The sequence below is a fragment of the Protopterus annectens genome, chromosome 1.part0 (assembly GCF_019279795.1).
Source record: "Protopterus annectens isolate FY-2018-M chromosome 1.part0, PAN1.0, whole genome shotgun sequence".
NCBI lineage: Eukaryota > Metazoa > Chordata > Ceratodontiformes > Protopteridae > Protopterus > Protopterus annectens.
The window spans coordinates 1,051,631,501-1,051,657,265 of record NC_056725.1 but is presented as its reverse complement, the minus strand read 5'-3'; the positions used below and the strand labels follow the sequence as shown (position 1 = coordinate 1,051,657,265).

The window sequence follows — 25,765 nt, the reverse complement described above, 5'->3', positions numbered from 1 at the left end:
CACTGGCTCAACTTACCGGGATGAGAGAGACTTCAGCAATTTTTCAAACTATGAATGCAAATGGGGAGGAAGGATGCAGAACTCACAGGGGGAAACTGAATGCCACAATAGAACCGGAGAAGGACAGGCCATTTGGGAAGAAGGAATGCATCACAAGGATGATTGAAGACTTGGAAAATGCATGAAAGTTGGGTTGGGTAGACATATGAGGGAGGGCTGTAGGCACTCTCTCATGAGTAACCGCATGGTACAAACAAGCAAGCTTGGCAGGATACCAGGCATGAAAGCTACTGTGAGGGAAGGGTGGTGAGCATAGAAATACAAGAAAGTTTTATATTAGCCCATGTGCCACAGGTCATGTGGGGGAATGTAGGCTGAGGAGGGATGGGATGAAGCTATGTGAACTCTAATGGAAAGAACAGAAGAGAGAAAAATAAATGAAACTAGTGCAGGTGACAAAGGACAGTGAAACAGGCAAAAAAGAGATGATGGTGTGAAGGCAGCAGTTAGGTGGAAAAATAACGGAGGAAGGATGGCAGAAAGACTAAGAGATGAGCATATTGGAAATATGGTTGGCAGAGATCTGGAAAAGTGTACAAAATGAGGAAAAGAGGATAAATGAAGCAAAGGAAAATGTGAGCAAGAGAGCAAAATCACGACAGTGATGGAAATTTAGGCAGTAGTGCTAAAAAGATTACTGATTGGTGGGGAGAAACTGCAAGGTAAACAATTGGCAATAAAATATATATATATATATATATATATATATATATATATATATATATATAAAGTGTATCCATATATATCTTGTATATGTAAAAAAAATATATATATGTGTGTGTGTATATATATATATATATATATATATATATATATATATATGTACATGTAAATAAATCCAGTCAAATGACAAAGAAAAAGGCAGGGTTGAAAGGGGATAAGGAAAATTAGAGAAGATGACAAACTCGATCAAGGATTTCTTCATTGAGGATTATAGAGACATTTGTACAGAGCAAGAAGTGTATGGGGGGTGGCACAAGAAAGAACGGATGGGGAAACCTGGGAAAAAGAATGGAATAAGGGCAGATACAAAAAAAGAAGTGTTAAATTAATCTATTCACAATGAGGAGGTTTTAAAGATGATATTTATAAAATGAAGAAAGAAAAGCAGGAGGCCAAGAAGGATTATAGCTATTTCTGCAAATGGAACGTGGGACAGATGTGTTGGGTACTGATTGAAGTATAACAAGATTCTAGAATGTAGGATAATCTCAGATAGCATGAAACAGGCAATGGTAACATTAATACCAAAAGGGAATGTGATAGAATTGACATAGATCTTTTAAACAATGACATAGAAAATCTACAGACACTAGACCCTACCCAGTTTGGTTTTGTCAAAGACAGATCATGCTTTCTCCACCTGGTCAACTTCTTTGAGATGATCACTAAAGCTGTGGATGGGGCACACTTCCTACATCAGTCTGGCCAAGGCATTCAACACAATGGCTCAGTCAGGCATGTTAGTTAAATTAGGCATAAACCCATATGTTACCCAATGGTTAGCCAGTTGGCTTACTGATGAGACACAAGAGGGTTAGGTAGGGGAAACCTCAGCCACAATGAGGTCAGTCACTGTCACAGTCTCATAGGGATTGGTGCTGGGGCCTCCCCTTTATGGCATCTACTTCTGTGAAGTCAAGGCAGGCATTGAGGCCACTGGATGTCCAAGTTTTCAGAAAAATGCAAACTAGATGTCGTTGATTCCCCTTAAGACACAGATATCCTTCAGGAGGGCTTTATGTAGACAAACAGCTTTTGCCAGAGCCATGGACTAAAACTCAATGTGAAAAAATCAATAGTAGTACCCTTTGGAATGATGGCCACCCCTGGAAATTACCATACTGATAATACATATGAAAAGGTAGATCCCGTGGTCAGGTTCTGGGAATGCATATTTGACAGTAGCATAAACTTTGATCACCACATGTCTGCTGTAGTGAAAACAAATTCTATGTTGCACAACTTATAAATAAGGGCATGGCATCTAGGTCCAAGAAGGTCATTGTTTCACTGTACTTTGCTCTTATCAGACCAATCATTGAGTGCAACTCACCCTTCAGCATGTGAGGTTCCTCATGAAAATAATACAGGGGGTAAACAAGAAGTCCATTGTTAACGGTCTCAGATGCCTTTCCCTGTACTTAGTATCCTACAGACTGCTGCATAGTGATCTATGCCTAGCCAATAAGCTATTCAATGATCCCACGCTGATTTGTTGCACATACACAAAACAAATAGCATCAAAAATGCCCATTCAAAGGACCTAAGCATCGCCTGCAACACAAACAGGACATGTTGGAGGGACAGGTTTGTTTCTCAAAGATTACCCCTTCCCTGGAGCAGGCTTCCCATCCATATGAAACATCAGCCTCGGAGCCACCCTTCTCAGTGCCGCAGAGATCTCCCTGCCTCTCGGGACTGGAGTCTCTTTCAGCCCAGGACCGCAGTGCCTTCAAGGTGATGCGGAATGTGCTCTCCACTGAGTCTGCTCCATCTTCGGCTAGAGCCTCTCTCCCCCTTAAGGGACCGGTGTCCACCTCTTCATTAGCCTTCCATCACCCCCAGAGTAGAGAGCCAGTGCCCCAGGAAGCCACAGTGGGTGGATCCTCCTCTTCCAGTAGCTCCCTGGAACATCCCCCCGAGGAGGTTCTTCAGAAGAGACAGTGTAAGAGGAAGCACATAGACTCCCGTGAGTCTGTCACTTCTGATACTGACTTAGAGGATTCAGAAGGGTCCCCACGGTCACTCTGAGGATGTCTACTTTTCAGACATCCTGGAGATCCTTAAACAGAGGGGTGGCTGGAAGTCCCTTTCTCCTTCTGAAGATGAGTTGGGTATACCTGGAGGCATTTGGCTCTCGCCCCAACACCTTTTGAGTGTCTCCACCTTCCAACCCACTCCTGGGTTTGGTGAGTCGAAAGGTGTGGGACTCTCCAGACTCCGTGGACCTCGTTCCGAGGAGGCCTAATAAGTTCATTACAGCCCCGGAAGATAGGCAGTATTTAACAAAAGGGGTTTTTGTAGATGCAATGGTGGTGGCAGTGGCCACAAAGAAGGAGTTAGCTGAAACTTCTGTATCTGTCCATCCAGTGAACAAGGATTCTCATATGATGAACAGGTACAGGATGAGTATGTTCTCCTCAGCGGCCTTTACCTTGCAGTCGCTGAATTATTTGTCACATTTCATGCGACTTCAAAATGATCTCCTAAAAGAGCTAGGAGAATACCCTACAAGGTGCTACAGCCCAGGACTTATCTGATAAGGTTAATACCCAGCTTGCAACCTTAACCTCCATCTCTAACTCCTCCAGGTGCCTCGTATCTTATGCAGCCAATGGAGTGAGCAGGGCAGCAGTCACAGGAATAGCTCTTTGTAGACATTCCTGGATGCGCCTTTGCAAATTTGCCGAACCCTTCCGATCTTCCTTTATTGGTTCATAGGTTGGTTCATAGGTTGGTACTAGGCTATCAGCCCTAGGGCCTATACAAGCCTAGCCATAACAATTCCCTGGCTATTTCTTCCCACACTATTTACTTCCCTGGACCCCTGTCTAGCAGGGCGACTGACGTGATCCCGGGGTGAATTTCCTTTCTCCCATCCAATCGTCAAGGTTCCTTTTGAAGAGGCACTCTGCTTGACATGTATGGCCAATCTATTCCAGAGTCTGCGGAGTCTCTGGGTCAGGAACCTATCCCTCTAGCATGTTTTGTTTATTGTGATGACAAGGTTTAGATCCCTGGAGCATGTGGCTCTGAGGGATTGGGATTTCTTTGTGTAGCATGTCCAACAGATCTGGGTTTGACATGGCTTTGTATGTTAAGCAAAGATTGCCTCTGAGTAGACGATATGCGACAGAGTATAGCTGGAGTTTTTTAAGGCGGTCAGCATAGGGCATCTGCTTTAGGCCTGTGATGCTTTTAGTGAGGTATTTCTGTGGCCTTTCCAGTTGTTGCAGATGTCTTGAGAGGTACATACCAAACGGGGCATTGTATTCTATAATGGGTCTAATGAGGGATGAGTACAGTGGGACAATGACCTCCTTTTTTCTGGATGAAAAGCCCTTAGTGATGAGGTGTGCCACATAGAAGGATTTCCTGACTGTTGTGGCGATGTGGTTATCGAAGGTGAGACCACTGTCCACCTGTGTCACCAAGTCTCTTATCAAACTGTCGGTGTTTAGTGTACTGCCACCTATATGGTAATTCATGGAGACATGTTTTTTCCCAAAGGGGATAACTATACATTGGCATTGAGCTTGAGCCCATGGCTCCGGCACCAACCATCTGTTTCTGTAAGGCCCTTTTGTAGAGTATCCACATTATTTGGGGATTCAATAATGGCTCCCAGTTTGCAGTCATCTGCAAACTTTGTTATCCAGAGTCCCTTAGTGTTGGCCTGTACTTCAGAGAAGTATATGCCAAACAAGAGCAGTCCCAGGACTGAACCCTGAGGTACTCCACTTGTCACTTGTCTGGAGCTGGATTTGGAGTTGGCTACTTTTACAGTGTGGGTTCTATCAGTAAGCCAGTTAGCAACCCATTGGGTGATGTAGGGATTAATGCCCAGCTTAGTAAGTTTATCTATGATTCCAGAGTGGGGGATGGTGTCAAAGGCCTTGGCAAGGTCTAGATAGGCTGTGTGGACCACCTTACCCTTGTCCATGGCTCTGGAGACTGATTCGAAGAAGTCAATCAAGTTCAGGAGACAAGATCGGCCCTTCACGAACCCAGACTGGGTGGGGGTCCAGTGTTTGAAGGTTGCCAATGTCTTTGTTTATAAGTGCCATGATAATACGCTCCATGGCCTTGCAGATAAGGCTTGTCGGACTGACACTCCCTTTGAGGGCTCGTCATTGTTCGGGCCAGAAGTGAAAGAAACTCTCACCAGGAGCCAACAAGATGGTCAGACTCTGTCTGCCGTTGGAGTCCGTTTTTCCGCCCCTACCAGGCCTTATCCTAAAGGTCAAAAGAGTGGAAAAATGTGTGTCCGTAAGTCCAAAGGAGCCTTATCTGACACTCGTGGTGATCCTTCCCCCAGGGGCAGAGGGGGAAATAATGGAAGACACCATCCACGCAGCAGAGGGGGTCCGCATAACCAGGGAGACAGAGATACGTTCTCTGGTAGACCCTTCCAGGGGGGAGACTATCGCTGTACCTGGAATCCTGGCTAAATTTGACTCAAGACAAATGGGTACAGTCCATTATATCCAGGGGTTACAACATTCCCTTTCACTGTCCACCTCATCCGTCAAAGTTTATCCCAGACATTCCACTCGGCCAAAGGAATCAAGCAACACTATAAATCCAAACATTGCTAGAAAAAAAGAGTCATCCAAGAAGTCCCCATAGACCAACTAGGATCCGGAATTTAGTTCCAAAAAGACAGGGGACTGGAGACCCATATCTCAGCAGACAAAACAAGTTGGTGAAAAAGTCAAAGTTCCGGATGGTAACACTGCAGTCTATTCTCCCATTTCTGGGAAAAGGCAATTGGATGTGCTCGTTAGATCTTCAAGACGTGTACTACCACATAAAGATGGACAGGCGCGCAAGAAGAATTCTACGCTTCTGGCTGGGAGCCAGTCATTACCAGTTCAGAGCTCTGCCCGTTGGACTCACCACAGCCCCCACGGTGTTTACCAAATGCATGGCATTAGTCACGGCTCATCTGAGATGTCAGGGATTCCAGGTGTTTCCATGCTTAGATGACTGGCTCCTAACTGCCACCACCAAGCAGCTACTAATCAAAGCAAGAGACTACACCATCCATCTCTTCTCAAAACTAGGCATTACTATAAATGCAGAAAGATCTGCCTTGCTGCCATCACAGCGTATTACCTTCATTGGTGCAGATTTAAATACAAACAACATGTTGGTAAAGCTACCTTCAGAAAGGATCCAGACGTTATGCAGTCATGTGCTTATCTTACTCAGCATGAAAAGAATGCAGGCAAGATTTGCCCTGAAAGTCTTAGACTCTATGGCAACGACGGTAACACCACTTCCCATGGCACAACTTTACATGCGAATATTGCAGTGGCTACTCTTTCCTCATTGGTCCATTCAGGAGTTACCCATGTCTCACAAGATCCTCATAACACGGTCCTGCAAGAAAGACCTTCTTTGGTGGGTTCAGTCCACCCAGGTAACAATGGGCAGACCGTTTGTACTTCCCCAGCCTGTCGTTAAGTAACCACGGACGTGTCCCAGATAGGGTGGGGGGGGGGGCATTATCTGGGGCAGACCGTCCAAGGGGTTTGGAAAGATCACGAGTACCATTTGCACATCAATGTCCCAGAGATGAGGAAGGTGCTTCTGGCTTTGCAAGCATTTCAGAACCCTCTTCCCACGGGGACTATTGCAATTCAGACTTACAATATGTCGGTGGTATGGTTCATCAACAAACAGGGGGGAACCAGATCTTACCCCCTATATCGAGAGGCCCAGAGAGTTTGACAATGGGCCATATCTTCTCAATGCTTTCTGACAGCAATGCTTTTCCTAGGGAAATCCAACGTTATAGCAGACAGGCTAAGCAGAGCGATTCTCATGCCTCATGAGTGGTCTCTCAATCAGGAAGTTGTGAATCAAATTTTTTGCAAATGGGGCCAGCCTTGCTGTGACCTTTTTGCCACCCCCTTCAATACCAAATGCAGCAACTACTTTGCCCTAATCTCCCCTCCGTGAGAGTCACCATGGGATGCACTTGTTCACCATTGACCCCTGGGATTTCTTTGTCTTTCCCCATTTTCCCTTGATTCCAAAGGTTATCCAGAAAGCAAAGTTGTTGAGTCACAGGTTAATTCTCATTGCACCATACTGGCTCGTCAGATTTAGTTCTCCTTTCTTTGGCCTCACCTTCAAGAGGACCCATAGATCCTGGACCCAGTGCCAGATCTTCTGACGCATCAGTCAGGAATGCTTCATCCTGCCCTCCACACCCTCAAGCTGACAGCTTGTCTCTCCACTTCTGATATTAGCCAGGCTTCCGGAATTATCCCCTGCAGTTCATCACATTCTAGTCTCCTTGCATAAGCAGACGACCAGGTAACTTTATGGAAGCAAATAGAAGAGGTTCTCTTGTTGGGCTAGCAAAAAACATATCGATCCCTTTACAGCATCTATACCTGCAATTTTGGAATTTTTGACAGAAAATTTTAATGAAGGAGCAGCGGCAGCCACTGTTAGAGTTCAATTGGCTGCTATTTGTAATTTTCATGTGAGAGACTCTGTATCTAGTCTGATGTCCCATAGACTATGCAAAGCTTTCCTCAAGGGTACTTTTCTGTTAAGACCCCCCCCTTCAGAGAGCCTTCTCCTCCTTGGGACCTCAGTCTAGTATTATCATCTTTGATCATGCCTCCTTTCGAGCCAGCATCATCTTGTTCATTTAAATTTTTATCTTGGGAAACACTCTTCCTGACAGCAATTACTTCAGCCAGGAGAGTATCAAAGTTGCAAGCCTTGTCTATCGGTCCACCTTATTAGATCTTTCACAAAGATATTCTCTCCCTCAGAAAAAATCCTTCCTTCTTACCGAAAGTTTGTTCTCAAGCAAATTTAAACCAAAATATAGAATTACCAATGTTTTTTTTCCTAACTGGGGCAACAAGGCAGAGTATAAACTCGACCAACTGGATGTGCATAGACAGTTGCATTTTTACTTGCATAGGGCCAAAGAATTCAGAAAGTCAGACCAGTTGTTTGTCTCCTATTTTGAAAATAAAAAAGGCTTGGCAATCTCTAAAGTTACCTTGTCCAAATGGCTTACTGAGACCATCACCTATGTCTATGATTCCCACAATAAAGAACCACCAGGAAAAGTTAAAGGAAATTCAACTAGAGCAGTATCCACCTCCATTGCCTTTCAATCCAGACTTCCATGGGATTCAGTTTGTGCTGCCGCTACATGGGTTAACCCTTATACTTTTATTATTCATTGCAAAGTAGATGTGGCCTCCCAGAATAGGGCATCCTTTGGTCCCACTGTCCTGAAGAGTTTATTCCCTTGATCCACCCAAGAAAAAGGTGCTGGGGACTCTGTCCCAACCAGCAAGAATGAAGGCGAGATAGGACAACATAACATAAAGAAGTTATGTACTCACTGTAACGTTCCATGTTTGTTGTCCAGTATTTCACCTTCAGCCTTGCGTCCCTCCCAGCCATCCCCCTCCTTGGAGGATCTAGAGGAAATTTCTCAAACATTTGGCAGATAAAGTTTGATTCCCTTATTGCCTTTTCTTGTTAATTTTATGACAATATGTTTCATATGTTATCCTTCTGGATATTGAATATATCATGGGAACCTTTCTCCCTCCCTGGAGCAGTCTTCCCATCCATGTGAAGCAGAAATCAGCCCTTTCCTTGTTCAACACGAGTTGGAACAATGAATGGGAAATAGAAAATGTATCCCTGGTTTGGCATCTGTGTCCCTAATGGATGGGAGCAGTCTGGGAAAGCATAGGTCCCTGTCAGTTTAGGTTTTCAGAAACTCAAACTCCATATGGTCGAGTTTTTGAAAACTCAAAGCTTTTGAATGGAGATCTTGGTACAGGAAGGATCAGGAAATTTACCATTTTCTTCACTGCAGTGCAATCTTGGAGTTGGTATATGTAATTTGCAGGGGGTGTGGGAGGTGCAGTGTAGATTTTTGTGTTCTATGTTCTAGTTTTCGGAAACTCGATCATATGGTCTCTCTGATATTTTTTTCGATTTCCGAAAAGTCTTATCGTCTGGCATAGACCCAAATGTAGGTATTATATAGATATTTAAATAGGTGTCCTATCAATACCTTGCAACATACTTGTGCAAGTGGATGTTCTTCGTCTTCCCTTGCTGCAGTCCTGACAATTGGGTATAGTCCGCGTCCCAGTCGGCCCGAATACCAGAGTATAAGGCTGACGTCGGTCATGGCGCCTTAGACTGACGTCAGTACATCAGGGTACTAATGCGCATGACCGACGTCATTTCCTCAGTCTTTTTTGCCGCATGGTCCGATGCAGAAGCAATTTTGCGAGTGCAGGTTGGCGTTCTGAGATTTTCCGAAACCGGAGTTTCAGACCGAATACAGAGTTGGCTAAGTAACCCGTTAGAACATTTTGGTTTTTCTTGCCTCAGTATTTAACCGGATGTCAGAAAAAGTGAATAACTGTATTTCTTGTGGGAAGCAGATACCGCATAGGGATTATCATACATTGTGTATACCTTGTTTAGGGCCTGAGCACGACGTTGTTGGTTGCCGCTCTTGTGCTAGATTTAACAAGCGCACTATTAAGAGGAGGCTTGATTGTGCTAGGTTAGTGTTTGGGAAGCGTTGCAATTATACTATGCCGCCGGATGCTCCGGCGCCTGCTTCATCTAAGAAGCGCAAGGACAAAACAGTGAAGTCTAGGGGTGAGGAACCGGCAGTCCCGGACGCCGGTCCTTTAGAAGGCTCAGGGGAGCCAGAGGTTTTGCCAGGAGTCTCTATGGAGTCTCAGGCAGATACTTTACTGTTACAGGATGTGCCCTCTCAGGAGGTAGGCCAGGCTGAGGGGCTTCTCAGGTAACTGTTCTTCCTTCTCTTCCCAAGGTAGTTAGGGCCTCTCCTTCTGTTGCCAAAGCTTCTTTAGAGGAAGGCCAAGTTCAGCTTCTGTAGGGGCTTCTCCTAGCATTTCGGCTCTGTGCCTAAGAAACATATGCTTAAAATGGCAGAAGATTTGATTACTCTGATTAGAGGTTCTATGCCCCACCTGATAAGAGGCCTAGGGTGGAACAGGAGTTTGATAGTTTTGAACAGTGTTCACCGGCTTCAGAGTCTTCTGTGGAAGACTTGCAAGAGTTTCCTACTTATTCTGATTCTGATGTGGATGATTCCACTCCTTCAGCTTCTCCTCCTGAGGATTTTTCATTTTCAGAGACTCTTCACTCCATGAGGGAGCACTTTAAATGGGAAGGCCAAGATTACTCTGACTCCAGGAAAAGGCTTAGGGAATTCTTGTTTTTGCCCCAGCATAGGCCCTTAGCTATTCCTCCTGTGTTGAATGTGGTGGAGGATGTTTTGCAGAGGCTTCTCTGAACCCTGATTCCTTGCCTCCTGCTCCTGTTAAGCCTGATAGGTATTATAGGGTGCCCGAAGCTCATAAGTATTTGTTTAAGAGTCCCAGGGCGGACCCAGAAACTGTTTCTCAGGGGCCTAAAGGTGTTAAAGCTTCTGTGGTTAAAATCCTGTACCCTCTGATAAAGAGGCAAGGGCTTTGGATAGGTGGGGTAAGAAAGTATATACTTCTTCCACTCTAGCCATGAAGGCGTTGAATTGTCAATTTCATATGCTGAAATATCAGAATTATCTCCTTTCACAATTGAAATCTAAGGTGGATGCTTTGGCGGAAGGTATTGAGTGTAAAGAATTGCTGGATTTGGTTCATGTGTCTGAACAAGTGGGTAAGCATTCTTTGCAGTGTGGTTTTGATGCTGTTCAGGCCTCCTCGAGGGTGGCTGCTACTAGTTCTGTTCTTCGCAGACATGCATGGTTGAAGGATCAGAATTTAGCTGAGCATGTTAAGACCAGGATTTTGGATGCTCCTTTACAGTCTGATGTGTTGTTTGGACCGCCTGTGGAAGCAGTTTTAAAGAAAATGGAGGACAAAGCTAAGTCTATGCAGACTGTTAAAGATTTTGCTCAGGTGCAGCCTCCGAAGTTTAGTAGAAATTGGCCTGCTAAGGGGTGGACATATCCTGCTTATGGTTCCCAGTCTAGGGGTAGGTCTAGGCGTGGTAGGGGCAGGGCTCAAGGTTCGTTTAGGCCTAGATCAGACAGTTCACCTGCTCAGACTTCTGGTGAGGGCAGGGGTCAGTCCTTTCGTAAGCAGAACCAATGACCTGCCTTTTCAGCTGCCAGTGGACTCTCGTCTGGCAGCTCCTTTGGGAGGAAGATTGTCTCTTTTCAAAGAAAATTGGGATTTAATCACTCAAGACAGATGGGTGCTGGATATCATTCATCGCGGGTACAGATTTTATTTCCACACAATGCCCCTTTCAAAGGCATGCCAGATGTTCCTCCTCCACAAAGAAAAGAGGCTCACAAGCAAGTTTCTCAGTTACTCCAGATAGGGGCTATTCAGCCAGTCCCTGTGTCAGAAAGGGGCTTGGATTTTATTCTCGCCTGTTCCTAGTACCAAAGAAGGGGAACACGTGGAGACCAATTTTGGATTTATCTATCCTCAACACTTATCTGGACATTCCCAAGTTCAAGATGTTGACGTTACAGCAACTGTTACCTCTGCTGGGCAAGGATCACTGGATGGTAACTTTGGATCTCAAGGAAGCTTACCTTCATGTGCCCATAAGGCTAAGTTGCAGAAAGTATCTGCGGTTTCGAACTGGAGATTTTCATTATCAGTTCTCTGCATTGCCCTTTGGCTTATCTACTGCCCAGAGTATTCACAAAGGTTCTGGCTCCAGTGATAGCTTACTTCAGGCTTCAAGGCATTCAAATTTATCCTTACTTGGACGACTGCCTGATTCTGGCTCAAGAAAAGGAACACCTTCTACAGCATCTGGAATATGTCATAGCAGTGCTAAGATGCCTAGGGTATTCTGTGAACGAAATAAAGTCCAGTCTAGTACCCTCTCAAGACATGTGCTTTCTGGGTGTGAGACTGAATACAGCAGCCCAGACGGCCTTTTTAACCCCGGACAAACAAAAGAGTCTGTCACTTTACTTCCATCAACTATCTCATCAGTCCGTGCTGACTGCAAGGACAGTCCTTCAAGCATTAGGGTTCATGGCATCTTGTATTCTGGTGCTTCCCAATGCCAAACTGCATATGAGGAAGCTGCAATGGTATCTCAAAAATGTATGGACACAGCACTGCCAAGATTTGGACACTGTCATTCAAATAATACCTTGCCTTCAAAAGGAATTCTTGTGGTGGGCTCAGGAATGTCACCTAAACAAGGGACTCTCTGTGACCCGGCCAGAGGCGAGTCAGATTTTAACGACAGATGCCTCGGACACTGCTTGGGGAGCTCATCTAAATGGAAAGTGGATACAAGACAAGTGGCCTGCCAGACTACAGCATCTACATATCAACATGAAGGAGATGTTAGCAGTCCAGTTTGCATTGATGGCGTTCAAGGAGTTACTTCTTCCAGGGCAGGTGTTGATTCTGACAGACAACACAACTGTCATGTGGTACATCAACAAGCAAGGGGAACACATTCTTATCCTCTATGCAGGCAAGCAATGATTTTATGGGAGACTGCGTTAAGCCTGCAACTGACTCTTCAGGCAAGGTTTCTGCCAGGAGCACAGAACTCCCTAGCAGATGTATTAAGCAGACAAATCATGGATCCCCACGAGTGGAAACTGGATCTTCATGTATTTCAGAAATTGACAGTGTCATGGGGAACTCCAGACATAGATCTGTTCGCTTCTCCACTAAACCACCAGCTGCCAAAGTATTGCACAAAGGGGTTTCATCACACAGCTTGGAAAGTGGATGCTCTGTCTTTCAGTTGGAAAACCTTCATGTCTATGCCTTTCCACCTCTACCTCTTCTTCCAAAGGTATTACTAAAGGTCAGACAGGACAGGCCAAGGATGATTTTGATAGCTCCAGATTGGCCTCGGCAACACTGGTACCCACTTCTAAGGAGTCTTGTAAAGAAGCCTCCATGGCCTTTACCTCTGATTCCTCATCTGTTATCTCAGAAGGACGGTCATCTGCTCAATGTCAAGCTTCAATCTCTTCATCTCACAGCTTGGCATATTCTGTGTTGAAGCATGGTAGGTCTCAGCTTCCTCAACAAGTTTTAAATGTGATTATGGAAGCTAGAAGGCCTAGTACTAGGAGAGTGTACAGAAAAATGGAAGAGATTTTTATTTTGGAGTACAGCAAAGAATTTGGAGATTTCAGAGCCTAATTTGAGTGTGGCTCTTCAATATCTTACTGAATTATTGGACAAAGGTTTGTCTTTCTCTTCCATAAAGATTCATGCTGCAGCAATTTCAGCTCACTATGATTGTGACCCACCTTTGTTTTCGCATCCTTTGTTCAAGCAGTTTCTTAGAGGGGCAAAGAATATAAGACCCCCACGAGAGCTCCTACTCCTGCTTGGGATCTCAATTTTGTGTTGGAAAAACTTACTCTACAACCTTTTGAGCCTGCAGCTACTGCTGAATTGAAATATTTGTCATGGAAGACTGCTTTTCTGTTGGCTATTACTTCTGCAAGAAGGGTGTCTGAGTTGCAGGCCCTTATGGCAGTAGAGCCCTTTTGATTTTCCATAAGGACAGGGTATCATTACGTACTAATCCTTCCTTTATGCCTAAGGTGGTTTCTAGTGTGGCTTTAAACCAAACTATTCATTTGCCTACTTTTTTTGCAGATCCTCAAAATAAAGGGAGAAGATTTTGCACACTTTAGATGTACACAGGCAATTGCGTTATTATTTGAGCAGGACTAAAGATTTTAGGCAGTCTCAGCAGTTACTTGTTTCTTTTGCTTTAAGTTCACAGGGCAAGCCTGTGTCAAAACAAACTATTTCTAGATGGATTGGCTTTTGCATTGCATTTTGTTATTCCCATCATGGCAAAGAGGTTCCAGCTGGGATTAGGCCTCATTCCACTAGGGCTACTGCCACTTCAACAGCATTTCTAAGGGGTGGCAACTAAGGATATTCTGGAAGCAGCTACTTGGAGTTCAGTGCATACTTTCTCTAGGCATTATCACCTGCCTATATACTCTAAGACTAGAGCTGGTTTTGCCACAGCTGTTTTACAAGGCATGTTGTCAGCTCCTGCTACTTTATAATTTGCCAGCCTCCCTTACCTCTGCTTTGGGATTCTGCCCAATTGTCAGGACTGCAGCAAGGGAAGGCGAAGAACATAGTACAGTCTTGGACCGACCATAAATGTAGATGGCCGAGGATTCCCTTGCTGCAGTCCAATTCTACCCTCCCTCCTTCCCTCTGTGTTTCAGGGTGGTTGTGTAGGTGAGTTTACATGCTTATATTTTTGTATATATTACTGTATATATTGTACATGTTTTTTGGTGCAGGTTGTTTTTGGGACTTGTCTTTTTGGGTCTTCTGACATCTGGGGCAAGAAAAGACTGAGGAAATGACGTCGGTCATGCGCATTAGTACCCTGACGTACTGACGTCAGTCTAAGGCGCCATGACCGACGTCAGCCTTATACTCTGGTATTCGGGCCGACTGGGACGCGGACTATACCCAATTGTCAGGACTGCAGCAAGGGAATCCTCGAACATCTACATTTATGGTAGGTACAAAACTGTACTTTACTTGCCCGAAAAAATTCATCATGAAATCCAAACGTCGACTGATCAAACCACCAAATGTGGTAATGTCAGTAATTCGACATTTAACATTATCCAACTTACCTGGGCTTCTGGTGACTTCCTACTAACATTTTGCAAGGTGGCAAGCCCCCCTGCATCCCCCATCCCCCATACCCCCTGCTAATTATATATACACACTCTGGGATCGCACTACAGTGAGGAAAAGGGTAAATTTCCCCAATCCCCACTAGTGGGATCTCCAGTCAAAACATTGAACCCACAACAACGAATGCATACTAGCATTCGCTGTTGTACATTCCAACATTTACGGGTCAACACTACGAAACCTTGGAACCATGACATTCGACTTTCCACAGTTCGCGTAACTATTGTACGAGATCATGATGGTAAACCGTTTGTGTGTGTGTGTATGTATATATATATATATATATATATATATATATATATATATATACATACACACACATACACACGGTTGTGTGTATGTATTTACGTGTGTGTGTGTGTGTGTGTGTGTATGCATACACACATGCACACGCAAGCCTTTATCATAACTGTACAATTCCTTGGGATATTGACACTTGTTAGCAATATTTTAGTAAATTCGAGTTAAGCTTGGCTAGGCTTAAAATGGCTATTGGGCCTGTAGCCTAGTAACCACCTATGAATCTTCGAACTTATGATAGGATGCTAGTAGAAAGATATTGCTTCATTTCTGAGATTAACACAGATCTAAAGGCACTGGCCAATATATTAGAAAGAATGTTAGACTAGATTCTACCACTGGTAATACATGTTCTGAATGGTTTCTTAAAAAATAGGAGGGTGATACAGAATTTGTGGAGACAAGTAGAGATCATGCACAGTGATAAAAAGATAGAAATTGAAAAAAGGAGGATTGTACTTTTTGACCTATAAAAGCCTTTGATGTTGAAATGGCGCTTCTTCTAGTAAGTGAGGGATGGGAGACACCTTTTCCATTTGGTGCAGGTAGTATACAGTACACCAGAGACAGAAATTGGAGTTAAAAGAGGGGTTCCATGGGTGGTGGAGGTGAGCAGAGTAACAAGACTGATGCCCACTGTCAGCTGCAGCTCTTAACACTATTGATAGAAGAGCTAGCAATTTGTGTAAGTGGCAAACTGTGTAAGCTGAGGTGGATGCAGGGGATGGACTCCAAATTCCTGATGTGTGCAAATGTATGTTGCTGTCAGAGGATATAGAGGCAGCCCTGTTAGATATATATTTAGACACATATAGACATTGTAAATGCATGTGCACTTCTGTTTAGCATATATGCACAAAAGGGTTAAACTTTCCTTAGTTAGAAATATGCAAGCTTGGCATCCAACTGTGTGTGTAATACAGAATATTTTGTGCCTGGTCCAAGTTTCAAGGAGAATTACAGATAAGAAACCCAGGTGCAGGAATAAACTCCCTACCAGCTGGAAACAGAAACAATTTCCTAACAGGAACGACTCCCTAAAAGTTTGAGTTCACCTTGAAACAAAACAAAATGCAGCTTGTCAATAGAAACTATATGACATCAGGCAAATACCAAAGTACTGACTTTAAAAGTTCCCAATAAACTACATTACATCAAGCGAATTCCAAAGACTGCATTCATAAAAAAGGGTATAAAAAAGAACAGTGACTGAATGGTGGATTAGATCTGATTTTTGTTAGATTTGGTACATGTAGAAACTCATTAGTTCTGAAGTAAATGAAAAATAAAAAGCTATCATTCCTGCATTCATTAAAAAGCTAAACTTGGTACATTAGAAGCTGTAAACTGTGACAGTATTGTACGTGTCGTCTGTTACATAGAGAAGTTAATTTATTAGTAACTGCGCATAAGTTAATACAGTGCTAAAAAGTGCATTAATCAGACTTTGGTTTCAGCAAGCAGGCAGCAGCAGCAGCTTCATTCTCATTAAATAACTTTTCAGCCCTAACAGCAGTAGCTACACTTTTCAAGACCTTTCAAACAATCTCATGCCTGCTGTACAATAAGCAAAATAGAGTGTTACTCAGGGTAGGGGGAAGGAAAGGAGCAAGGAAGAGTGGAGAAGATAAGAGAGTTTCCCCAAATACTTAGTGCTGTGTATGTGGTGTCTACCATAGTAGAAGCGATCATATGGAAAAACCTAGAGGAAATTAGAAAATTACACTGGAAAGGGAAGGGGACCTTCACAATATTGGTGAGATTAAATGCAGTTAGAATGATAGTACTCCCTTTAATACTACAAATGTTAAGATACCTCCAAGTAGATGCAGCAGACTGAAAACACCAAAGCCTGCAGAATGAGATGGAAGAATAGACAGAAAGGGGAAGAGAGAGGAGGATAAAGAGAAATAATGTAAGGGCATGCAGAAGGAATGGGAGATGGGCCCTTTCACATTTGCACACACATGTTCTGATCTATCACGTTACATACTGGATACAAACACAGAAAGGGAGGGAGCTAGAGATTTGAGAAAAACATTGAGTAGAGCAATGAAAGTGCTAAACAACATGATTAGTGGAGAATGCAAAGAATAAAGGTTATTGGAGAAAAGGGTGGTTTAGGAGAACCTTATGAAGAAAACAAGTAGGATAGAAATGATACGAGATAAAAAAAGAGGCAGATCTTCGAATGTATTCATGGGATATATTGAGAAAGTAATTTGAACCACTGGCCATCAGCTTAAGTGCACCATGCACGAGGACTGCAATGCCTGTAAAGAAGATGCCGATCTACTGAAAGAAGTGAGGAGTAGAAAAACATGGAAAAGCCAAAAAGAATGGTACAGAATTCCAAAAACATAATGGTGGAGAAAATCATGGAAAAAAGAAATATGAAGACAAAACATAACAAAATAAAGTCATGGAATGGTATACAAAGAGCTGTGAATAAAGGAAGAGAGAGCAGGGGATATGGAATTAAGAAAAAGCTAGAAAAAAGGAAGGAAAATCAGTCCAGAAAATGGAAAAAGAGTACTGCAAATAATCCACCATTTACAGAAGGCATGGTGTACAGGGAACCTGATGTCAAGGGTGTTACCCAGATTCTAATGCCTAAAAGACTGGTGAAAGAAGGAAGGAAAGAAAATGATCAGTGTAGAAGACGTGAAGAAGCAGAGGCAAGAATTAAGCATATATTCTGTGGATGCCAGTGAGCCAAGGAGATTCAGAAAAATTCTGTGGGGATATTTTATATGTTTCACAAGGAGGGAAAAATTCTTGGGAATTTGATATGTGAGGGGTGCAGTAGGAAGGAAAACAGTGGTAGGACAGGAATGTGAGGGTACAGAGGTTCATGGTATTTAAGATCAAAACTGTTATCACAGAGAACTGGAAAAAAGGGAGACACTAACAGCATAAGAACTGCCCAAGAAATTAATAGGCATATAATAGCAAAAACTGGTTGGGATGAATTAAAAATATAAAGAGGAGTTGCAATATCGTTGCACTGAGACAGCAGGAATTAGGCTAAATAAGGGAAAGCACTTTAAAAGTTGTAGTGTGGCAGTAAAGGATGATAACAGAAAGTGGATGAAATTTAACCACTGGTGGGAAGAAAGTTGCACTACAAGTGAGCACTGTGCGTTTATCCAATTTTACTTAATGAATAATAAAAGCCAAATAGTGAGAAATATAAAAATTGCTCATGCTTTAGATTTGAGCAGAGGGAAACTTGGAGCATTGGATAAGATGTTGCTTTTACCACAGTGACAGATTCCAAAAGCATAGATCAAAAGCAAATCTAAAAATTAGCATAAGCGCCATAACCACTTTCTGTGAATCAGAATTGCATTTGTGTGTGTGCATGTTTACCTAGTTGCTTACGGACTTGCCTGTATTTGCTGTATCAGTTAAAAGGTAAAGAAACACTGATCCAGGTGGACCAGCTTCACGTTCAGCCCAGGAAAAAGTTAATGACGTAGAGGAATCACTGACCTTTTTTTTAATGCACCCCTTAAGACATGGCTAATTTTTTTATATTAATGTATATGTATCAATGTTAACATTTGTCATATTCATTACTTATATGTTTTCTTTCTAACAATTGTGCACTCCAGCATTACATAAATTGCTCAGTTCCTGCCATCCCTTGAATCTAACTCCCTCATCTCTTGAACACCATTCTGTATATGTTGTTCCTACAAATTGCATTTATTTATATGTAATTTGCTCCTCACCTTTTCTAAAGGATTGACTTCTCATTCTTTTATCTCATTTACAGTAGTCAGTGTTTCATTTACAGGTTGTTTTGATTTTGATTTCCATTTTCTAGTAATTCCATTTTTAGCAGCCGTACTGTGTGTAGGCAGTTCAGATCCTGTCCCCCAGCTCAAAAGATTGGTTTCCTTAGTTACATTCATTTGCCCCTCCAACATTTCTGACAGAGTACTCTTTAGGTAATTTTACAATCTGTCAACTTATTACTCACAAAAAACTTGTTCCCAATTACCTCTCTCTTTTCCATTATACCTCCAGCATTTGCTATCTGCTTGAAGAAAAATTATCTTGATATTTATTGACACCAAAAAACTCTATTGGTTTTGGCATCTGAGTCATCCTGAATATTAATGAAAGTTAAGGAGATGGCAGATTCTGACTGGTTTATGGATACTCCTGTAATGCAGCTAAAGAGAGAGTGACTTCTGGAGAACTTCCCACTAGTATTCCAGTTATATTTTCTCCTCCCTTAGACTAAATGTTTTGCTAGGAAGTACTTTGATAATGTCCAAAAGACAATTAGGCAACAACAAGGGCATGTATTGGTCCTTATGCCGTGAAAAAGGAAAAGAACTCCTCAACTTTTTCTTCTTGTGAAGAAGGGGACGTGTTTGACAAATCCTGTCACTAGAATTTATTGATGCAGAAGGGTATGTCTTGTCATTCCAGTGTTTCCCCTCAGAACACAATGCATTCTTAAATACTGTCTTCAGCCAAGACATGTTATATGAAGATTATGAGTTTGCCAAAACCCAAGTGGAGAAAACCCCCCTTCTCCTTCAGTACTTTATCTGATGTGAGCCAATACTGCATCCAGATGCAGAGCTCTAAGTACCAACTATGCTAGGCTGCAAAAGAGAGAGAAGATGTGTGTAACAACCAGAAATCATGTGTCTTTAAAATGTATCTTGTCTGCCGTCACACAATTAAAAAAAATCTATTCTTCTAGCTGCAGGTTTGGAAGAAGGACTACACATCCAGTACCCTAGCATTTTGAGCTGCTAATTACTTAGCGCACACAGTTTCTTGTCAAAAGTTCAGTTCTGGGTCAGATACAGGAAACATTTGGAAAAATGTCTGAAACTGATGAGCAGATTGAAAAAATGCCTTGCTTCAAGAGAAAGTAGTAGTCTACATTACTAGATTATGAGCGCCAGTACTATTTCTAAATGTCAGCCATGTAAGGCATAGTAATGAGAAGGCACACTTGGGTGAGAAATGAAAATTATCCAGGTGACGTAAACTGTTATTTGTTAAATGCCCAACTGACAAGTCAGGTGATTACATCATCTTTTTTTTTAAAACAAGAAACATCTTTATTGAATTATTCCTTATGACAGTCAGTCATACATGTATATAAATGAAAAAAACATATTGACATTTTCAGTTGCAAACATTATACATTACATACAATTTTCTGTACAGTCATTGTCAATCAAACATTACATAGCTTATTAAATTTCTGCCTTCCCTTAAACTTCATTCTGCTCCAAAAACCATCATTCTGGATGTATTGGTCCCAAAATTCCCATTTTTTATATGTAATTTGCTTCTACCCTTTTCCAAAGATCCCGCTTCCAGTTCTTTTATTTTTCTTACAATATTCACAACTTCTCTTACAGTTGGTTTAGACTTTGATTTCCATTTTCCAGTAATTGCTTTTTTTGGCATCCACCATAGTCAAAGAATTATTTTTTGATCAGCCAACTGGTTACTTAACCATTGAACTGAAAAAAAAAAAGGTGAATACTGGATTCATCTTTCAAGGACATGTACCAAGCTTCTGTGCCTGAGTTTCAGCAGGACTACTTCTCTAATAAAAGTACTTTCATGGTACTGGTGCACACGTTCAGCAGCTTCATGTCCAGAGGAAGTACAAAGGAAAGCAGCCTCCAGCAACCTGTCAGGTTCTGGTGGGAAATGGAAATAACCAGAACAACTCGCCCAAGTGGCTGTATGCTGTTTCCTTCTCCTTCCCTTTCCCTTTTACCCATTTGGAGGAAATTTTCAACAATGTTTCACCTCTTGGCAGGAAGTAACCAGGAACAAGTGATTATAACAAACAGCAGTGCAAGGTTGTACAATACACTTTCTATAGAAACCTCAAGCTTATCACATTCCCCATTGCATCACATTAGCTTACGTAGCCTTTATAGCTAATGAATCAGCTGTTTCAGAAAAAGCAGAGCACAGTAGATGCCATCCACTCATCCAAGTCAGGCATCCATTCCTGACTGCTTCACGTCCTCAGAATTGGTCAGGAGTTTGACACCAGTAGTAGGTTTTTCGGACCTGAATTCATGTACACAGAGATAAATTCTGTATGGTAATGCTGAAGACACTACTGCCTTGCATAGAAGAGGGATTCTGTATGGCAGTACTGGATATGAAGATCCTTGCCTGCACATTCCATTAGGATCACCTCACAGGAAGTACCTTGACTTTCAGTTAGGTTATTGTCATTTTCAGCTTTCAGCTGTGTCATTTGCTTTATCCTCATTCCCAAAGTGTTTAGAATATGTTTGGTTCCTATGCTTGCACATCTTAGGAGCGAAACATAACCATTTTACCTTTTCTGGACATTTGTTTTTGGCTAGCCGAGACTCAGGAGCTGTTACTACAGCATTGATAGTAATGCGCAGTCCTTAAGGTCACAGTAAACTACTAAAAATGTTATCTGTGACTTCTAGGTCAGTAGCCTGTTTTTGTGCAACTGTAGAGTCTTGCCAAATTATTTTTTGTTTCTTTCCTAAGGGTGGCAAGGTGGTGGAGTAGATAGCATTGTTGCCTTAAAGCAAGATGCTCCCCAGTTTGATTCTTGGCTGGTGTGCCTTCTGTGTGGAGTCTGCATGATCATCCTGTGTCCGTGTGTGTTTCCTCTGGGTGCTCAAGTTTCCGCCCACATTCCAAACACATGCAGTAGGTAGATTGAACATAATAAACTGGCAGTAGGTCTGAGTGCACGTGCGAGTGTGTGGTGTGGAGGAACTACCACGGCAAGGCTAGCCACCCAGCAGTTTAAAACTTGGGTCTAGATGATTGTCACTGTTGAAGTGACACTCCATACCCATGTGCAAAATGGGAATGCATGCTGAAAATCCAAATTGCAGTAGTTTGCACAGCAGGAGACCTTCACACTAGGACAGTAATGAAGATCCGTGAAATACATATCATTCTACTTTCTCATAAGTCCTTTATGAAAGACTGCACACGAAAAAACATGAGTGGGCTATCAGGAATATTTGGGAACAAAGCTTCAGATTTTTAGAGGATGTGCTTCACCTGTTTCAGCTTCCTGGTCAAAGAACTTCCTTGCTGGATGGATCCCCTAAAACATTCCCTTAGGGGATGTTTTTGATTCCTTTTTCAGTAACAGCAGTTAACAACAGAGTCTTGGTAAATTCACTTAAATAGTATGTCAGTATAGGCAACGAATCTTAAGGAAGGGACGGTCCTCTTTACATCAATCTGAAAGAAGTTATGTAATAAACAGAAGCTTGTCAGCCTTTCAGGAGAGCTGTTTCCAGATTGCCTGCAAGGCAACATGGACAACACCACTGCTATATGGTTCTCCAGACAAGGAGAATCAAACCTTTTCAGCTCTGCAAAGAGAAACTTTTGATTTGGTTTTGATCTGGTAATGACCCATTACGCACAGTTTTCCCCTTTACGAAGTGCATCTTCCAAGGCTAAAAAAGCAAGTTTCACACTTAATGATTAGGCAGTAACTCTGGTGTTTTGAATATCTGGATCCACGGACTTCTCAGGACATTGTATGAATGTGAGTCTTACCAGAAGTTCACCTGTTTAACCCATTTCTCAGACATCACCACCAAATGTTATACTGCCTTCTTCCTTACTAAACTGTATGGATAAGAGCCCTTCTCATTTATTTGTTTATTTGACAATTGTTAACTGGGTTGCTTCAGCTGAGCTAGAAGCCCATTTACAATGGGGACTCGAGGAGAAAAACTCCAGGATAATTAAGTACATAAAGTCATAGTTGCATAGAATGATGTATTCTAAATTATACATAGTGGTTAGAGTGAGTAGTACAACAAGAGAGTACAAAAACAAAAGATTGATTACACAAATAGTTTCAAAATTACAATTGAAAAAAAGTGGCATATTTGAAAGTACACAGCATGTATTTACAGAATGAGTCAAGGAATGTAAAAAAACAGAGTCAAGAAGAAGTCAGTGACCTCTAACAGTTTCAGTAACAATAGAATGCAGTACATACATACATACATAATTGCATTGTTAATAGATGCGGTGGATAACTAATAATCCCAAGGCAAACACTCCACCAGGCAGCAATGACACCAGTGTAGTTCAATCAGTCTTTTATTTAGCGTTTTCGTCAGGTAAAATTACTTCTTCAGAATACAACCTGTTTAAAAAAAAACAAAGTTTAAATAATACCCCTTGACCAATCACTACAATATGCATTACATCATTTCCCCTCTTAGTGTCATTAATATTAATGCATACAAGATTGTATTAAAATATACATATAAAACCAGACAAAAGATTTTAAATTGTTGAAACATTAATACGGATACTAATGCATATTAATATCCCAACTATAACATTTATAAATTCATGTATAATTCATAACATGAACATAGATTTAAGTCTTAACAAAGGGCACAAGGAAATCTTGTCATTTAACCCTGGGGCCTAGTAAGCATTTAGTTTTATTTGCCACTTCACTTCCAAAAATTCCAAAAAATCTTTTACTGCCCCCCCCGAGGCCCCAAATCAACCTGTTTTACAACCAAAAATCTAAACCCATGCTGAGGGTGACTGTTAATATGTTTGTAAAGGGCATTTTTTTTTTTCATTTTTTTTGTTTAATATCATAAAGGTGTTGGTAAATTCTTGATCTAAGTGCATTCTTTGTTTTTCCCACATAGTAACTCTCACATGAGTCACATAGTGCCACATATATTCCACCCCTTTACTGTAACAGTAATGCTTTTTCCCTGTTGTTATACTTCCAAAATTCTTGATCTTAATGCTCACAGATTCCATCATATAAGGGCATTGGGAGCATCTTCCACACTCAAAACTCCCACCTAGCTGCCCACAATTCTTGTTTTTCCTTTCTAATAGTCCTTTTAATGAGGTATCTTTCTTATAGACCACAACAGGTTTGTCCCCTATTTTTTCTTTAACATCAATGTCCACATGGAATAGTCTCCAATATTTGTTGATAATGTTCTTAATATCATAAAAATTGGATGTAAAAGTCAGTGTTAATGCACGTCCAAAACTATGTGTCCTGATTCCCTCATCACCTATTATGTCAGAATTCTCCTTGGCTAAGTGGGGGAAAAAGTGCCCACTTGTCCTTTTATTTTTAACCTCAATCACTATGTCATTTATGAACATCTCCGGTTACCCTCTCTTTTCTAACATATCCTTCATAATGTCACATTCAGTTTTAAATTCATCAGGTTCAGACACCATCCTGGCTAATCTTACATATTGGCCTTTTACCAGTGCCTTCGTTTGGTGCAATGGGTGCCAGCTCGTTAAGTGTAATAACGAATTTGAGTAAGTTGGTTTTCATTACAGTCGGGAAGTGAAACATTCTCTTTCATAATCTTTCGTGATGGTAACATCCAAGTAATTGACTAAATCAAGATCTTTGTTCATGGTAAATCTTAAGAAAGTAGTTGTTTCATTAATGAAAGTGAAAAACCTATTCAGGTCATATTCACTCCCCTTCCAGAACAGGACAATATCATCCAGGTACCGCCCATACAGTACCCATGAAGTCCTGAATTCAGAATTGAACACATACAAATCTTCCCATTGTGCCAGTACAATATTAGCAAACACTGGAGCACAGCAAGCACCCATTGCAACACCTTGCCATTGTTTAAAAAGGTGCCCTTCAAAAGTAATGAAATTATTCTCAAGTACAATTTCCATACAGGCTTGAATTGTTAATATTGTAATATGGTCTAATGTACTATTACTACATAAGAAATCATAAAACCACTCAAGCCCTATTTGATGAGCTATTACTGAAAATAAATCACAAACATCTATAGTAACAAGAATCAAGTTTTTATCAAACATATCCGGTTTGATTTTCCTGAGAAAATCCCATGAATCCCTAATTATTGAGGTCCGTTCTTTTCATCAATAAATTTAGCAATGCTAAAGGATTTAGATGCTTTAGCATCTACTATTGGTCACATTGGTGGGTCAGAGATAGATTTATGAGTCTTTGGGATCCCAAATATCGTTGGGATCCTAGGGTGTTTTGTCTCTAAAAATTCAAAAGTCTCTACGGTGATTTGTCCACTGAGTACCATTTGTTCAAGGTCCAAATGCAGTGGATACTTAGTAGTGGCATTACTCGTTTTAGTAAAGCTGTATATAATGGGAGATAGAAAGGCATAGTAACCGTGAAGTTGTGAGAGAGGGAGAGAAGTGAGTTGAATGATGTGAGGTAAGTTTGGAAGGATGGGAGGGTTTAAGGTAGAATCTTCCTACATTTGTGTGAACTCTGAGTTCACGCTGCCTTTTATCAATTCCTTTTGATTCAGAAAGCGCTTCTCAAGGTTTAAGAGGATAGAGCCAGTCTTTTATTTAGTGCTGCCAAGGATACTGAGGGTCTTTGCCAAAGCTAACCAGTATCTTTTTCTTTGGTCTGTGCCTGTGTACCAAATTTTTCAACAGGTGGTGTGCACATAAATGCTCTGTATATGAATATTTTTCCTCCCTAAGATTTTGAGCAACTTGTAAAGTTTAACTGCCCCCTTTTAAACCTCCTGACACAGTGAGCATTGAGTACTTCTCTTGGAAAACACCTTATTTTGCCAATACAACCTAAGGAAGAAGACTCTCAGCATTAAAAACCTTAATGTACAAGCTGCTTTCAATAATGAAATGGTATTACTAAAGGCTAATCCCTCCTCATGCCCAACCTGGAATCATTGATCTGTCTTTAGCCAGTCTATTTAATTCCAAGTTTTTTTATCTAGACTGATAGATTGAAGGTGGGCATGCACAGACAACCATGAAGTCCTCAGGAAAACAGACTTTTTTGGAAAAGAAGACAACAGGCTTTCTTGTTAATTAACAAACATGGCACTTTGGAAAAATACTGTTGTAACACATTCTGCTAGGATGGTAGCAACTTCAGCAGCTTACAG

General features: G+C 41.7%; 1 protein-coding gene across 1 annotated transcript in view; it reads left to right on the top strand.

The window, feature by feature from the left end:
- SMC6 (structural maintenance of chromosomes 6) overlaps positions 1-25,765 on the top strand; it is a 1,850,548-nt gene that overhangs the window by 821,755 nt on the left and 1,003,028 nt on the right. The window lies entirely within an intron of this gene.